Source organism: Rhipicephalus sanguineus, chromosome 3 (assembly GCF_013339695.2).
Source record: "Rhipicephalus sanguineus isolate Rsan-2018 chromosome 3, BIME_Rsan_1.4, whole genome shotgun sequence".
Taxonomy (NCBI): Eukaryota; Metazoa; Arthropoda; class Arachnida; order Ixodida; family Ixodidae; genus Rhipicephalus; species Rhipicephalus sanguineus.
The window spans coordinates 105,873,707-105,892,260 of NC_051178.1; positions in this window are offsets into that span (position 1 = coordinate 105,873,707).

An 18,554-nucleotide genomic window follows, 5' to 3' on the forward strand; every position below is an offset into this window, starting at 1 on the left:
AACCGGGCCCTCCGTGACACGAGAAATCTGGTTCGTTCTAGCGAGACGCGAAGTTTTCGCGAAAATATGTGGCAACTCGCGCTTTCAATGCTAGCCCACAGCGTACACATACTATCAGCTTCGCGAGGCTTTCTGCAGCCACGTAGGTTAGCTAAATGTTATCGTCTAACATTTTCAGTTGAAGCTCACCCTGTTTTACTTGCACATATAGCATTCGTCAGTGTTTCTTGTAGTGCATGAATCCCATAACATTGTACGTGGGAGGTCGCGCGGACTCGCGATGTGCTCTTCAATAACTGAGGAATCTCAAGTCGGTTACACAATAAAATAGGGTCTCTATGTGTTGTCAGGAAAGCGCTGTTATGAATCGTGCGAGCGACGTTTCAATCATTCGAAGACGCGACTGCTCCCACGCCTTTCGTGGAGCGAACGCTTTCAACGCCGTCCTTCACCAGTGTGTTGGTTTCATAGCCAGCGCTGCGCCGCTTGTTTTTGTACGTTTGTTGATAGGTGGCAGCACACTGTAAGCGATTTGCTTGTTGACCGGTGAGCATAATATTCTCCGCGCGTCCGCGCTTAAACGTCTCTAATTGTAAACATGGTGACGCGGAGTGGTCGAAGTCGTTCGGCGGAGGATATTCTTCAGATTGCTTTCAGCAGTGATGTTGAAAGTAACCATCTTGACGACGAGGACTTTTCACTGGACGTAGAAGGCTGTGAAAGCACCGAGAGTGACAGCGACGATGAACGATCAGCTGCTAACTCATGAGGGGCGAGTTGCACTTCACGTCCCCTCGTGCGTTAATGTTCTTTCATGCTCGTAAGTCACTTTGATTGTATTTAATGTATATTATCCTTGAGCGAGATCAAAATAAAAGCATAGTTATTCGTGTGCATTGCATGTAGCACAATTATTGTGGGTATTATGGAGTGCCGCTTGCCGCCAACACGTTTGAGCTCGACCAGCGAAGCGAAATGGTTAGAGCGATGGAACGTGCAGTCACGGCCACAATCCACGCCTCTCGGCTAACTTCTCCTGTACTTCACCGGTACCTTCCGAACGGCATTGTTATTCGACGAATTTTTTGCATCGTCGAATTCTTTGACGTTGAGAAAAGCATACGTGTGCATTCTTTTCTATATTCATGTTTCGATCGTGCTGATCGAACGTGCAACATGTGAGTGAAGTGAGTTGCACACGGCTAGAGTCTCAACATGGCTGTGACACAAGTGCTACTGAATGGGACGTTAAATGCTTGTGTTCCGTTGAAGACGTAACTCCGCGTTCCTGAGTGCGCAAGTAATGCCGACGGCGTAATAGGTTTGCAAACCATCACCACGTTAAACGTGCGGTCCTGTGCAGCAGCGATGGCACTACTCGCTGGCGGCGTACTACTGCGGCAAATCCGTAAGTCAGGCTCGGTACGTACTACCTTGGAGTGCCGTTCAGCTCATACGTCAGTTCTAGTTCATGCAGTTTTATGTAGCACGCACAGGATTTCGCACAGCGTCGTTGATGCACGGGAACTGAGCGGAAATATAACCTTTCACACCGCAGCAAATAATTAGGTGGCGAGTACTTAACACTTTCCATGGCTTGGGAAAGTATTTTGGTCTCATATCCAATTCAGTGCAGCTCTTGACTTCATCCGGTGAAAGTGGCACGGGCCTTACGTCCGCACGTCCTATCTGTTCCTATGCTAACAAACGGGTTGACCCTCCTCCGGGCGCCATGTTGAATCGCACGGCGCGCCACCTATAGTTCGTGGGCATTGCGAATACCCGGTGAAAATCGCGTGTACTGCGGAAAGTACCGGGTGTCACTTTTAATGTGTACGTACACGTTCGCTTCATTGCTGATCACTAATACATGGTATTTGCATGCGAAGCTCTCGGATGTGCGCTCTGTTGCTCTTACTCATTGTGTCAACTCAGAAAACACGTGAAGTTTTGTTTTTGGCGTCTGACGCGCCGTACATGACATGCGCCGAAGTCATCGTACGTTTTTAGAGCCTGCGTCGTTCAACGAAAGGGCAATAAACTTATGTTGTTGTTATCGGACTACGTGATGTATGTATTGTGCGGTGTGCGCTCGCTGCGTGTTGTTGTGTGCGTACTGGAATTACAAACTTAACGTGCACGATCGCGTATACAATACAGCGGTGTCCTCTTTTCGACGTGAAGCTACGTCAACTATAGGTTGGCGTTGCGCCGAATAGCTACTACGATCATTCCATATACACCGACAAAGAACCGCTAATCCGGCAACAGATCGTGAAATCGGGCTACGAGAAAGGGAAGGCCTGACGCCTAGCAGAACGCCTAAGTCACTGCTAGGTGAGTTCGAATGCGATGATGCAGGGGCTGAACGTTTTAAATGCGAAGCATTTCTTAGCGAACTTCTGGGACTTTGAGCGTATCTATCTATCTATCTATCTATCTATCTATCTATCTATCTATCTATCTATCTATCTATCTATCTATCTATCTATCTATCTATCTATCTATCTATCTATCTATCTATCTAGCCGCCTACGACTTTGTGCTCTCCTGGTCGCTTGGTTAATCGAATGCACACCAAAGTTGGTATGGCGTAACATGACTGTATGACGAACATAAATGACAAGTCATAACATGAAAATCATGACACGCATGTCATGTAGAGCATGATTTACATGCCACGCTCATGGTGCGCTGGCGGCCGTTTCGCTAGCTTGATATACACCAAAATTGGGATCTTGCGACGTGACTGTGTGACGAGCATAAATAACATGAGTTAACATGAAAATCATGACACGCATGTCATGTACAGCATGACTTACGTGCCACGCTCATGGGGTGCTGGCGGCCGTTTCGCTAGCTTGATCTACCCCGAAATAGGTATTGCGTGACGTGACTGTGTGACGAACGTAAATAACACGGGTTAACACGAAAATCATGACACGCATGTCATGTACAGCATGACTTACGTGCCACGCTCATGGTGCGCTGGCGGCCGTTTCGCTAGCTTGATATACACCAAAATTGGTATCTTGCGACGTGACTGTGTAACGAACATAAATAACACGAGTTAACATGAATATCATGACACGCATGTCATGTACAGCATGACTTACGTGTCACGCTCATGGGGCGCTGGCGGCCGTTTCGCTAGGTTGATCTACCCCGAAACTGGTATTGCGTGACGTGACTGTGTGACGAACATAAAAACACGAGTTAACATGAAAATCATGACACGCATGTCATGTACAGCATGACTTACGTGCCACTCTCATGGGGCCCTGGCGGTCGTTTCGCTGGCTTGATCTACCCCGAAATTGGTATTGCGCGACGTGACTGTGTGACGAACATAAATAACACGAGTTAACACGAAAATCACGACACGCATGTCATGTACAGCATGACTTACGTGCCACGCTCATGGGGCGCTGGCGGCCGTTTCGCTAGCTTGATCTACCACGAAATTGGTATCTTGCGACGTGACTGTGTGACGAACATAAATAACACGAGTTGACATGAAAATCATCACACGCATGTCATGTACATCATGACACGTGCCGTGCTCATGGTGCGCTGGCGGCCGTTTCGCTAGCTCGATATACACCGAAATTGGTATCTTGCGACGTGACTGTGTGGCGAACATAAATCACACGAGTTAACATGAAAGTCATGACACATATGTCATGTACAGGATGACTTACGTGCCAGGCTCATGGTGCGCTGGCGGCCGTTTCGCTGGCTACATCTACCCCGAAGTTGGTATTGCGCGACGTTACTGTGTGACGAACATAAATAATAGGAGTTAACATGAAAAGCATGACACGCATTTTGCTAAACGACATACAAGACGATGTATGCAGCTCTTTGCTGGCTGCTTCGCATTACATCGATTCCCACAATGCGTGGGATCTGCCGGCTTTTTTTGATCACGGCACGTACCGGTATTCTGTACTGTTGCGCAAAAACGCTCCACGAAGAATTTCAGCACGCAGCGCTCGGGCCTGCCACGCACGAACAGCCTGGTAAACGTCTGCTTGCAACATTTTACTGCGTGCGAACCGCACAATACGCGCTAAGTTTACGCCGGGCCTACCAATCTGCGCAGAAGCTAACCACCGCGGAAAGCACGCCGCGGGGCGTCTGCTGTTTTGTTTACCCCATACCGGTTTGTTTGCCCCATAAATCTGACGTCACTTCCGCCACACTTTTCGCAATGCATTGAAATACGATAGGGCCTCTCCTTAGTATTCCTTCCTCCATGTCTGAGTCTCAAAAACTGCCACACTATAGTTTTTATACGAGCGTGCCCTGAGAAGTGTCTTGAATTGGTACCAGAATAAGGCCACCCCCAGTAACACATTGTATAACGTTGCGTGCCCATTAGCAAAAAATACAGGCGAAAAAATAAATGACTCAGCAATCACTAGTAATACCTGCGCTCACTATGAATGGTTATCTAGTGTGTGATTCGAAGACGTTTTTTTGAAGATATTAATCTTGAAGATATTATTTGGAGATATTTTGAATATATTTGAGAAAAAAGTTCAGACTAACGCCTGCAACAGATTTTTTTTGGGGGGGGTGGGGGGGATCTCGTCAAAGCCTCATTTTCACGCAATTCGCAAAAAGCGATTCTGGTTTAACGAAGACTTCTGAATTTTTTTGACAAGAGAACTTTTTTCCCAGAACTAACATTTGTGTTGTCGAGGTATCTCGGAAAGCAAAATGTATTTTTGCAGCGAAATTGAACGGGGTCGTCGAACATTCATTGAACTCAGCCCAACAGCGAATTATGGTGGGTCATTAATCCAAGATCCAGCAGACCTTAAAGTTATAAGCTCTGTTGATGACGCAAGAAACGTTAAATCCTCTAAACAGTGTGAACGAGCCCGTAACTGTGTTTTTGTTTCTAATTTTTCATCATTTAGAAGTGTTGCAATACCAATATGTCATAAACCCTCCCTAGTGCACCCCATCCTAGCAGATGCGAGTAGAGAAGCATACCTGCCTAATAAAGTGAGTTTGTGCGTACCGTGGTTGCGACGATATTATAACCTGAACCTTCTGATGCACGAGCGTTTTCAGTTCTATGATACTAGCCAATGTCATTCAGAAATGATTACATACGGTTTCTATCTCAGCGGAATGGAAGATAGTGGGTGGCCCACTTCATAGAACATTTAACAAGCGCCATCCAGTTAATTGCCACGCACTTTCACTCACCCGCATTCTATGTAAATTTTTTAGCATATTACTTTTCCCGACTTTGCTATCTCTAATCAAATTCATTTTCACGTACTCTAATCATGGCCTTCGCCCAACATATTTACGGAAATGCAATTTATGTCGTTCAAGCACCGTTTACATGTCCTTCCTGATCGTCCTTCTTTTGCTGGTTGCATGTTTCTACGTTTTTCTAAAGTGTTTGACAAGGTATGTCAGAATGCATTAATCTATGAATTACGTCATCTTAACTTCACCCCCGCCTTCTTTTTCGGCTTTGTTCCTCCCTGCCCAGTCGTTCTCAGCACGCTTCTGGTAAAAGCTCCCACTCTCGCTGCAAGTTGGTTGCCACCGGCCTGCCGCAAGGCTTTGCCCTGGGGCCGCTATTACCAATGACTCATCTGGTTTCCCATGATCTCATATTGGCATTTTCTCTGACTGCGCAATATTTAGAGAAGAAACTCGGAGCGTACCTTGCGTATGCGCTTCGACGACTCGAAGGCGAAAGCGATCTTCTGGTCCTTCATCACCTTCAGCTACTACTACTTCTTATTCCCTTCTTCTCTTTCGACTGTATCGATACTCACCCTCTTTCTGCTGAAGCGCCAGGATCGGCCGCCATGTGACTAAAGGGGTCTTCAGGCGGGGGAGAAATGCTCGGGGGAGACGGGGGGATTGCGGATCACGTGACCGCGACGTCACGGATTAGCGAGTGGGCGTGACCCCTCCGCGGCTCCTCGGAGCAGACGGGGACCTTTTCCCCGACAGGACAAACGATCCCCCGGCGGTGGGTGATGTGGCGGAATTTCGGGCTCTTGTTTGGCCACATTGTTGCACTTGCTCCTACAGAGAGCGGCAGTGGGTGTCCAGTCTGCAGTTGGGGTCATCTGTAGCTGGGGTCATCGTCGTCCGCAGCGGGTGAAACGGGCGGTACAAGCTACAGGAGTAGTCTGGTAACACTGGTCTCCCCCTCCGTTCGCCCCGTCCGTGTGAGTGGGGTGCATTTGTGGAGACTTCTCCTCGCAAGCTTACGTCACTAGGCTCCGCCTTTATCCCCCGAGCATTTCTCCTCCGTCTGAATACCCCTTAAGCGACGACATGTCATGAGATTAGGCGCTCACGCATCATGGTAATGTCACATATTCTCGCGACTTGTGACATCATGATGACGTCATGTATTCACATACCTTATGTCTCACCGCGGTATCTCCCTTTGATGAGGCATATAAGGCATTTGCCCTAAAACATCTAAAACCAATAGAGCCATTCCTCAAGCAAACCCTAATGCTATCAGCGCGAAGTGTAACACACGACAGATAGAACTAAGCATAAGTAAATGCAGGACAATGCATATTACTCGACGTATAAAATCCCAACCAGTTTATAATATTGTTACGCTTAAAGGATAGCCTTAAGGCTAAAATGGGGCTCTTTATTATGTCGTGAGGGTGAAGTGAGGAGCGGACGGCTAGTTAGACATCTCTACCCCGTCTTTTCCATTTTACAGCGAAAGCTGCTCTGAGGGCACAACAAGCGCCCTTTTACAGCGAAAGCTGTTATGAGATCATTTCACCGGCCGTTTTTGGCGCCGTAGTTGTCCGCCGCCGCCGCCGCCGGTGTCCGTAACCAGTATCGATCGAAATAAAAAAAAAAACGAAATAAGAAAAAAATTTCAGGCTGGAACGAGGTTCGAACCTGGGCCCTCTGCGTGGGAGCCCAGTATTCAACCTCTGAGCCATGCCGGTGCTTGAAACAGCTTTGCAAAAAGGTCCTATACAGGCTTCATGTCGGGAAGGAACCACATTAGCATATGCGATATAGCATGGTAGAAGAGTAAAATAAGCACCAAGCGTCGCACAACGCGAATTCTGTAACGAGGCGTCACATAATGCGAATTGCGCAACGAGTAGGTTGTGAAATGCTTCCAGCCCATTATAAAGATCTCTGCCATAATTCTTCGTCATCATCAGGCACAGCATCAACAAAGTGCGCATAATGACTTAGATGTGTTTAACAGGTACCACGGATCTCCGTAAAATGACGAAAAATGGCACAATGGCTGCTGCCCTACTTCTCAAAAATTAGAATGATTTAGAGCGTAGTGGGTTCCTCGCAAGTGCACTTGTATTGGTTGCCAAGGAAAACTATAAGCGCAGATCCATTTCCTCGGGGTCTCAGTAAAATTACAATGCTTTATAGCATAGTGGGTTCCTCGCAAGTGCACTTGGATTGGTTGCCACGGAAGCCCATGAGCGCATGATCCATTTCCTCGGCGTCTCAGTAAAGTTCTTCACCCCCCCCCCCCCGTCTCTCTCCCACGTCAACGTACGTTATACAGCATGACGGGAGATTGAAATAGCGAGCGGGCGTCACCCAATGCAAATTACATAACTGGTGGGCCGTTTAAAGCTTCCAACCCATTACAAAGGGCTGAGCCATAATTCTTCATCCTCATCAGTCGTCGCGTCAACAAAGTGCACATAATGCCTTACAGACGTGTAGCTGGTGCCTCGCTTCTCCGCAGAATGACGAATAATGGCTTAGTAGGTGCCTCCCAACTTCACAAAAATTGTGATATATGGCGTAGTGGGCACCTTTCTAGTCTACTTGTATTGTAGCCCCAAGAGAGCGTACAACGGGCTCTAGAAACGCCGCTCTTCCAGCTTTCGCTGTGACTGTGCTGCGGTTTCAGCGCAGGCCTGGCCATTTTTTGGTGCCGTAGTGGTCCGCCGCCGCCGTTGTCGGTGTCCGTAACCGCTATCGCGCGAAATAAGAAAAAAAATCTAAAGAAAAAAATATCTGAGATGGGACGAGGTTCGAACCTGAGCCCTCTGCGTGGAAGCCCAGTATTCTACCTAAGAGCCATGCCGGTGCTTGGAACTGCGTTGCAAAAAGATCCTATACAGACTTAATGTCGGGAAGGAACCACATTAACATATGTAATATAGTGTGATAGAAAAGTAAAATAAGAACCAGTCGTCACACAATGCGAATTGCGCAACGAGTGGGTTGTTGAATGCTTCCAACCCATTACAAAGGGCTCTGCCATAATTCTTCATCGTCATCAGCCACAACATCAATAGAGTGCGCATAATGCCTTACAGGTGTTTAGCGGGTACCACGGTTCTCCACAGAATGACGAAAAATTGCATAGTGGCTGCTTCCCTTCCTCACAAAAATTATGATGATTTATAGCGTAGTGGGTTCCTCGCAGGTGCACTTCTATTGGTTGCCAAGGAAGCCCATAAGGCTCCCGTGATCCATTTCCTCATGGTCTCAATAAAGTTAATTCCCTCTCTGTCTACCTCTTTCTCACGTTAGCGTATGTTATAAAGCCTGGTGGTAGAGTGAAATAACGACCGGGCTTCACACAACGCGAATTAAGTAACTAGTGGGTCCTTTAAAGCTTCCAACCGATTACAAAGGGCTCAGGCATAATTCTTCATCGTCATAAACCGTCGCATCAACAAAGTGCACATAATGCCTTACAGATGGTATTTCGCTTCTCTGCAGAATGACGAATAATGTCATGGTTGGTGCTTCCCAACTTCACAAAAATTATGATTTGTGGCGTAGTGGATACGTTGCTTGTGTACTCGTATTAGTAGCCACAAGAGAGTTTATAACGGGCTCCAGTCGCGTTCTGCAGGACCCAGTAAAGTTGTTTTCTTCCCTTCCTTCTAGAAATGCCGCTCTTCCAGCTTTCGCGAACAATGATTACTGTAAATCGCACAAAACAATACATTCCTTCATTTTCGTTCTTGGAATGTAATACGGAGTGCCTTGAAATCATGTCATCCGAATTTGACGCATTTGCAGACAGCGCATCATAACTCGTGCCTGAAGGGGTTATTCGTGTGTATGCAAAATACTGTCACGTGGTCGCGACGTTGACGAAGGCAGTAGTCAGCGTATTCAAGACGAAACTGTCTATTTGGGCGAACTGTTATCCCTAATCAGACTTTTGGCAGACGATTTTATTATTTACAGACAAATTACTAACCATATCGATGTGAGTGAACTGCAGTCTGACATTAACCAAATCACCCGTTGGTGCTATCAATGGCAAATGGTAGTTGATGCCTAAAAAAGTACATTCAGTTTACACGAACTGCAAACCCCGAGTTGTATTCTTACATGATTAACAATATGCTCCTCGAAAATATGTCTACAATAAAATATTTTAGCGTCCATCTTACACACAACCTCTCATGGAATGATTATGTTGAAGCAATAACTAGTAAGCCCTCAAGAGCTCTAGGGTTCATCAAAAGTAATTTGCACTCTGCTAACCAGTCCACTGAACTTCTCGCATACACAACGTTAGTTCGCTCAAAAATGAAACACGCCGCCATTATTTCGAATCCTAACCAGCAATACCTAATTCATAAACGTGAGGCCATCCAAAACAAAGCAGCCCGCTTTACCACAGGAAAATATTCACGGGTCTGTAGCATAACAGCTATTAAAACTTCATTATTATTGTCACGCGGTCGTGACTTCGACGAAGGCAGCAGTCAGCACGTCCGAGATGAAACTCTTTATTAGGCCGAACTTGTGGCCGGGAAACTGAAAGTCAAGCTACAGCAATAAACTGATAGCGGCGAACAGAGCGTCGACCGTCGATCAACTGACAAGCGGTCAAGCGCGTCGGCTTTTATACAGGCGCTATCGAACTTTCCAGCGATATTGCCGGTGGCGGCGTTATCTCTCGACAAAGCTGGAACATTCGTGTGCGGCGCGCAATCTTAACAAAACGATCTACAATGATCGGGAAGCTTCGCGAACAATGTGGCGCGGTTTGCGCTGAGCGTTGCTGACGTGAGTGTAGCTTCAACTCATGAAACATAAGACGCGCGGCAATATTACCTGCACTAGAAAACCGTAGGCTTATCGCACTGCTGTCCCATTTCCACAGGCTTTAATTGCAGTGATTCATCGTTCACACATTTACAGATTCAACCAGCTCATCGCATTTTTCCACGCCCGGATCATGCATATAAAATACAGCCCATGTTTCCATGTACTAACTTCCTTCGTGACTCACCACTATTTCTTGCAATTTATTATTGGAACAAACTACCAAGCGATGTTGTACCTGTGCGCGGTCGCGACACGTTTGTTAGCAAATTAAAGGAGATGTGGAATGTAGAACTGTAAAAATGTTTAGCTTTCTTTCGTTTAGATTAGTTCTAATAACACCTACATATTGCATGCCTTTTTAATGCCTCACTGAGTGCTACATTTTATTACCATCTTTTCTTTGTATGCGGCCTTGTATTTTTTGGATTTTCCTGTTTTATTTTTCATGTTCTGTGTAAACATTTCTTTTGTAAAAATAACCCTAGAGTATTGTAACTACACAACCCCGCTATGTAATGCCCACATGGGCCCTTAGGGTATATGAATAAACTTGTGCCCGCAAAATCAAAAGTCAAGGTACAAGGAATTTATGCTGCACGCTGATAGCAGCGAACAGAGCGTCGGCCGTCGGTTAATCTGATCCGCGAGAAGGCGCGTCGGCATTTATATATGCGGCATCGACCATTCGAGGCTTATCGCTGGCGGCCGCGCTAGTTGCTGAATAAACTCACTGCTCGTGTTTACGCGCTCAAGCCAATCAGAAGATTCTGAAATTATCTGGAAGGTTCCCAGACATTCGGGCGCGGTTGGCGCAAGGCAGTCGTTGTTGGTGTAATGGACCGGTTGCATAATGATAGCAAAAGAAGCGAGCGTGGCACGGCCCCCCTCTAAAAAGCATTGTCCCGATGCTTGTAACAGAACATGGAAGGGTAAAAGGGCATGCACATATAAAGTTCAATTTAAAGCAAAAAGTAGACTCCTGTGCTTTGCTAACGCATATGGCTTAAGACGCACGAGATGGACGGCTTCAGGTCGTGTGCGGCGCCACTGAGCGTTCATAATGCCGCCGGGGATGACCTCGTAGTTTAGAGTGCCATGTAGTCAAAGCACCTTATGACCCCAAGTATCGCGGAAGAAGTTTTTCACTGAATCCAGGTCGGCGTATCGGCCTCCAGACCCAAACACTTGAATGAATACTTACCAACTAGCTCAGCTCTTTGTTATTCTAAGACCCAAACACGGTCGCTGGGCTGATATTCTACTTGGCGTTCTCGAAGGTTGTAATGGCAGGTGTCGGGCTGTTGCTGGCTCTTGATGCGCAGATGGCCGAGTTATCTGGCTTCCTCGGCGCGCTGCAGCTAGAAAATGACGCTGAAGTTTTCTTCGACCTTCGGTAGCATGGCGTCGAGCGTCGTGGCTGGATTCCTTCCGTAGAGCAACTTGTATGGCGTCATTTGCTTCGTTTCTTGCATGGTCGTGTAATATCTGAAGGTAACGTACGGGAGGATGGCCTCCAACGTCTTGTGTTCGACGGCAACGTACATGGCCAGCATGTCGTCGATGGTCTTATTTCGACGCTCGGTGAGGCCATTGGCCTGTGGATGGTGGACGGTGGTCCGGCGGTGGATATAATGGCTCTATCCGAATATCGCTTGAGTTAGGCCAGCAGTAAAGGCCGTACCTCTGTCGGTGATCAGGACTTCTGGGACGCCATAACGAAGGACAATGTTCCCAACGAAAAACTTGGCTACTTCGGTGGCACTGCCTTTGCGCCGGGCTCTTGTTTCGGAGTAGCGGGTGAGGTGGTCAGTAGCAACGACGATTTGTTTATTACCTCAAGTCGACGTTGTGAATGACCGCAGTAGGTCCATTCTGATTTGCTGGAACGGTCGACGAGGTGGCTTGAACGGCTAAAGAAAGCCTGGTGGTCTTGTTGGCGGTGTCTTGCGTCGCTGACATTCTTGGCCACAGAAGTTCTGCTTGACTAAATTGAAAGAAACAATTGTGCTTTTGCAATTACCTCTGATCCCACCTTCGGCATTCCAAAATTGTGAGGATACCTTAACAACTTATTTCTTTTTCATTTGAGCATAACCCTCGCGTCCTGATTATAGTCAATGCTCGAGATTACGACCTCTTTCCACTTCATATATCCGAGTTTGTTGTGGCTATATCATGCACGAGGCGCAATAAGACGTGCTGGGTTTTCAAGCCCACCTCTCAACCCACGATGCTCTTATTCAACTGCACCACGACTTAATTACACGGGAGAGTGGTAAGAATAACCAATCACTATTAGACCTTGGACTTCACAAACCGTTCGACAATGTGAAGCACTCTACCATCGTCAGCAGCCTGGCTGGGCGAGCGCACTTACATTTACAGTTGCGCTTTTCTCTTTAATCGAATGGTTGAGCTCTCCGTCGGCGGTCTCAATTCCAAGGCGATCACATTGTGACTACGGCAGCCCCCAGGGAGCCGTATTATCTCCGTTTCTCTTTCACCTCGCGATGAGGTCAATACCTCCGAAATTGGACATCATACAAGGCCTGCGTCATACTCTCTAAGCGGGCGACATTAGGCTGTGGACGAAAAGCGGATCCGATGGGCAAATCTAGGAGACCCTCCAGCCAGCCGCTGATGTTGTCGTCCAACACGTGAGTGACGCAGGCCTCAATTGTTCGCAGAGCAAGTCGGAGCTTCTCATACTCCTACCACCGGGCCGGTGCAGAATTAAGACACCACTACCGAGCAATCAACGTGGTCAACAGCACGCCCACCCCTCACGTGGGGCATATGAGAATACTCGACCTCAACCTACAGAAGAACCATCACAACAACGTTACACTGGGCCGTCTCACCGTGTCGGTAAATCAGACGGCATGTTTAATACAAAGGGTGAGCACGCGCAGGCAGGGCATAAAGGAGAAGGAGTTGCTCCAAATAGTTCAGGCCTTTATCATGCCACGTTTTACATACGCCCTCTCGTACCTACATTTCCTCCAAACTGAACGGCACCGACTCAACCGACTCATGCACGAAGCGTATAAGCCGGCCTTGGGTCTTCCCTGCAATACCTCAAGAGAACATCTCCTGAGTATGGGGCTACACAACACCGCGGATGAGCTCCTGGAAGCTCAACGCACAGCGCAAGTACATTGACTCTAAAAAGCAGGAGAGACCGTTGGATCTTGGACCGTATTGGGCACAGGATATGTCCAAGTCGCAATGATCCTGGCGCAATCCCTCCAGAACTCAGGAAGAAATTCCTCATCAACCCTTTGTCAAAGAACATGCTGGCCGGCCAACATGGCGGGAGAAGGACTAGAGCAAGGGGTATTCACATGTCCCATCGGTCGAATCCTGATGCGGCATACGTAGATACCGCCCAATAACCGACCGACAGCAACCACTATGCGATCAGCGTGGTCCCTTTTCGCAAGAATGGAGACGGAGAATCCCGTCTACGTACGACATGCTCGCTACGAGCTCCCAAATCAACTGAAGCCGAAGAGGCCGCCTTTGCACTTGCAGCAGCGGCAGGCTTCTCCATAATTAATGTCGACTCCAGTTATTAATGTCGACTCCAGCGTCGACATTAATAACTTTACTCATGTCATCGTAGCTCCCAAAACGCTACCACTACTTCACCTTCTTCTCTATTCTGCCCCTCCTCTCCCTCACAAAGGTGAGAGAGAGTAAGGAGGACGACGACGAGCATGACTTGTATGGGTCCCGACCCGATCGGCAAATCCGGAGATCGAGCCAGCTCACTAGCATGCTCGAGGATTCGCCCACCGAGCGGTGGTAGGGCCTCTGATCCGGAGAACCCGAATCGGAAATTGTTGACCTCGTATACGACATCACCACCCACTACTGACTCTTAAGACAAACTAGACAACCACCCCACCCCAAGCTGACCAAACGGCAGATCACCAGGAGCCGACTCCAGACACATTCATTCCCCTCCCCGTATATTTACTCAAGTATCTACCCTGACCTCATAAGTCCCCATTGCTCATTATGCGGGGAAATAGCCACCATATTCCATATTCTCTGCAACTGTAGGGAAGACCCTCCCCCGCCTAATCTTCTGATCACTCCCTCACCTGTGGCGTGCGAGAAAGTGCTGTCGTCTGACAACCTAGGGGTCCAGCTTCGGGCCAGAAATAAGAGTCGGGTAGGTCACTGACAGGCATAGTCTGGCAGACTACCTCCCCTGCTAGATGACTCCGGTCAAAAAATGCTTTCTTGTTCTTCGTCCTCGCACGGTCCCGACGATCACCCCTTTTCCCACAATGAGATTCTTCACCCTGTCTCTCTAGGTAATCCTCGGGCGGCGCAGGGCCCGGACCGTCTCACGACCACGTTTGTTAAAACACTTCCCCAAGACCACCCCGACTTCTTCCACTCTATATTCATCGCCGGTTTAAACCTGGGCCATTGGCTCCTTTGTTGGAAGGTAGGCAAACTCATTTTCATCTCTAAGTCAGGCTGGCCGCCTTCTCATCCATCCTCTTGCAGACCCATTGTCATGAATTCCCTTTTTGGGAAAATACTTCAACGTTTGCTAAACTCACGTCTCTACTTCTATGGCATGCAGCTATATTATACCTTTAAAAAAACACAACTGCCCCCACAGTCTTCTTTGTTTACTGAAAATCTTCTCGGGTAGGTCTGTAATTTATTCTTCTCATGCCGGTTCTGTTTCCGCCAATCCCACAATTGGCAGTCCACAGGGCCCACCTATAAGCCCACTTTTGTGGAATATTGTCATGCATGGCTTATTGAACTCACCTCTACCACCCAACGTTCCCATCCAGGCATATGCTGATGACACTGTCATTCTTTTCCGTGGTCATTCTAGACTTTTCAAACAATATTTGGCGGAGTGAGCGTTAACAGATGTTGAACCAGAATCGCGAGTTGGGCTAATTGGTGGATGTTCATCGCAATATCTTTGACAGCGCAACGGGTTAACCACGGACGGAAAAAAGAAAAGGACACAGCGCTAAACTCACAACTAAAATTTATTTTTGAAAAAGAAAGAACATATATACAATCAATGAGTCATCAAGACCGAGCACAAGTGTAACAACACAATAGTTAATCATGTCTTGTATTCCTCACCTAGAAGAATGATTGAAGGATGACTTAGGCACTTGTTGTTGCATCTAACAAAAAAGGCTTCGGCTATTTCACGCGTGCGTTTATCGACATGTCTATGTTTGATAGTGGTTTACTGCATGTGGGGCACACATCCACATGATCTACAATGGGATGCCAAATGCGACGTCACAGCGGCACCTCAAAGTGTCAACTCATGCTCACGTAGGCGTACGTTTAGGCAGCGCCCCGTTCGGCCCACGTATTCACTGCCACGAGAGAGAGGAATGGCGTAAACCACGCCAGTAGCAGAAGGCACATAGTTGTCAACATGATTGGTGACACACTTGTTCCCTTTCTCTGGCCAAATGCTTTTGCAGCTGCCTATCGACCAACCCAAGAAAGCATTTGAATGAGTTATGTCTCATGTTTTTCGTTACGTTGATGACTTCTTGGTTCTACTTGACACTAACCTTTGCTCTGTATTGGTTGTTAATATTATGAAGGTTTTTAAGGAATATGCAATTGGTCTGCATTTCACTTTGGAGCTGCCAAAAAACGATGATCTACAGTTCCTCGATTTAAGACTGGCCTTTGTCAGGGATCACGTTTGTTGGCAATACCAACCGAGATCCCATTAAGCCAATCTTAAATTTCAATTCAGGCCACTCAAAAACTGTAAAAAGAGGCATTGCGTCAACTGTGCTGGGTGCCGCTCTTCGGAAATCATGCAAGCACCTTATGGCTCGTGCGTTTGATTTCCAGGTCGCTCGTCTTACAAACTCTGGCTTTCCGAGTGACGTCATTTCTTCCGTCTCGGAAAAACTGATAACTAAGTTGAAGAAGCCTCATCACTGTGATCCTAGTGTCCCGGAAGTTAGCAAGGAAAAGAGGCATGCTGTCATCCCTTGCCTACACAGAACCGCACATGGTTTGAAAAACGTTGGTGCGCGGTATGGCGTAAACGTGTGGTTTTTAGAGCGTAATAAAGTAGGTAATGTGTGCGCGTGGATAGATAGGGCGTTGTGTCAGAAGCCAGGGAAAGAAAATAGGTGTGTCGCCAATCACGTTCACAAATATGTGCCTTGTGCTACTGGCGTGGTTTACGCCATTCCTCTCTCTAGTGGCGGTGAATACGTAGGCCAAACGGGGCGCTGCCTAAACGTACGCCTACGTGAGCATGAGTTGACACTTTCAGGCGCCGCTGTGACGTCGCATTTGGCATGCCATTGTAGATACGTGGATGAGTGCCCCATAGAGTTTCCTACAATACTTACTAGAGGGAACTCTTGCGCTAGTGTCTAAGGGAGCTGCAACGCATGACGCTTCAGCCAGCATGGGAATGATGGGTAGTACACAAATTTGTCTAAACTTCGTACTTTCGGCTCCGTTTGGCTCTGCGTCGGCTGCATCCGCTTTGTCGCAAAACGAATTTCAGTAAAAGTCAGCAGTTTCACTTCGCCACTTTATCTTCTTTAGGCTCACCGATTCAAATCTGGTCACGAAGTTCACAACGATCCATTCTTTTATCCGAAAGAAAACCAAAACATAGCAATAAACAAAGCCACAAGTACGTTTGAAGCCGCAAGCACGAAGACTAGGCAAATTTGTGTACTACCCATCATTCCCATGGTAGCTGAACGATCGCAGCGCCAGAGTCCCCTCTAGTTAATTTTAGGAAACTCTATGGTGTGCCCCACATGCCACTATCAAATATAGACATGTCGATCAACGCACGCATGAAATAGCCGAAGCCTTTTTATTAGATGCAACAATAAGTGCATAAGTCATCCTTCAATCATTCTTCTAGATGAGGAATACTAGTATCTGTTAGACAAGACATGATTAACCATTGTGTTGTTACACTTGTTCTCGGTCTTGATGACTCATTGATCTGCATATATGTTCTTTCCTTTTCAAAAATAAATTTAGTTGTGAGTTCAGCGCTGTGTCCTTTTCTTCTTTCTGTCCGTGTTTAACCCGTTGCGCTGTCAATTATATTACGACGGTTAACTGATGTACTCGAGTGCTCGTCAACATGCTCGTCATTAGTAAAGAAAAACCATTTTACGCTTTCTTCAACAATGCCCATGTAGGCACATCACACCGATAACCGATCATTCAAGTGAGGGACACTTTCCATAACCACAAGGACACCATTAGGCTCCTTGGAGTCGTCTTTGACAATAAGCTTAACTTTCATTTCCACGTAGGTTACCTTAAAAACAAGGCTGAACTTTCCAAAACTCGCCTCTTGCCGTTCCTTCACAAGCATCACAAGGTCTCTAGTGCAATTCACCCCCGACTCTACCGACAAGTTATTTTACCTTCGATTACCTTTGCGTCCCCATGTTGGTGGCCACCGTTACACACTACTTTTTTCACGTCCCGCGCGCTATCACTTCAACGCTCCATTTTAATCTCATTAACGGCGGCGTTTTACACCACACCAACTTCGACAGTGCACATCAGGTCTAATGGCGCACCACTCATTATCGAGCTTCACAGACTGTCAGCTGAATTTTCTTTACTTGTCCTTAGACAGATAACTTATTTTCACACGTCTTCCTACAAACCTGACCAAAAACAATATCCTTACGATAAGTGGCAGCACCACCCTAGTATGTTATACACCTTCACATTCACAAAACTTACAGCTCATGCGGTTCACCTAATGTCATCACAACGCGCTACTCATATATACACGGACGGCACGCGTACGTCGTCTGGTTCTGGGGCAGCCTTCGTATGTCTTGACAAATCAGGCTCAATCAAAAAGGTGGCAAAGTTCATCAAACTCTACGGAAATAACTGCTTTCATCGAAGCTATCAAGTACATCTTCACCCTTCCTCAATAAGATGATATTAACTTCTATTCTGTCTGCGTGCCTCTGCCCCATGCCGTTGCTTCTAATAAAATTTCACACGACAGGATTGCACAAGTAAAAACTACCTACATGAACTACATAACCGCCACTACAACATCCACTTGTACCATGTATTTGCACACAGTGGCGTTTACGGTAACGGGTTAGCTGACCTTGCCGCCTATTCTGCCATTACCACTGGTTCTCCAAGAACGGTAAAATCCTCTAATCCCACCATTCGTTGAAATCTCCGCAAGTTTCAGAAAATACAATGGCACTCTGTTGGCAAGGAAGCGGCTCTTGCACTGAATTATTTAAATGCATTCCTAGTGTGTTCAACATTAAGAACTATTCCCCTCACCCAACAAGCTCCTCACGAAGTTTCTTACTGGCCATGGTCACTTTCAATTCTAGTTGTAATCATATTCGTAGCGCAAGAAAACGCAGACACAAGTAGGGAACACATACACATCAAGGGCGCTAGACGGGTGCGAG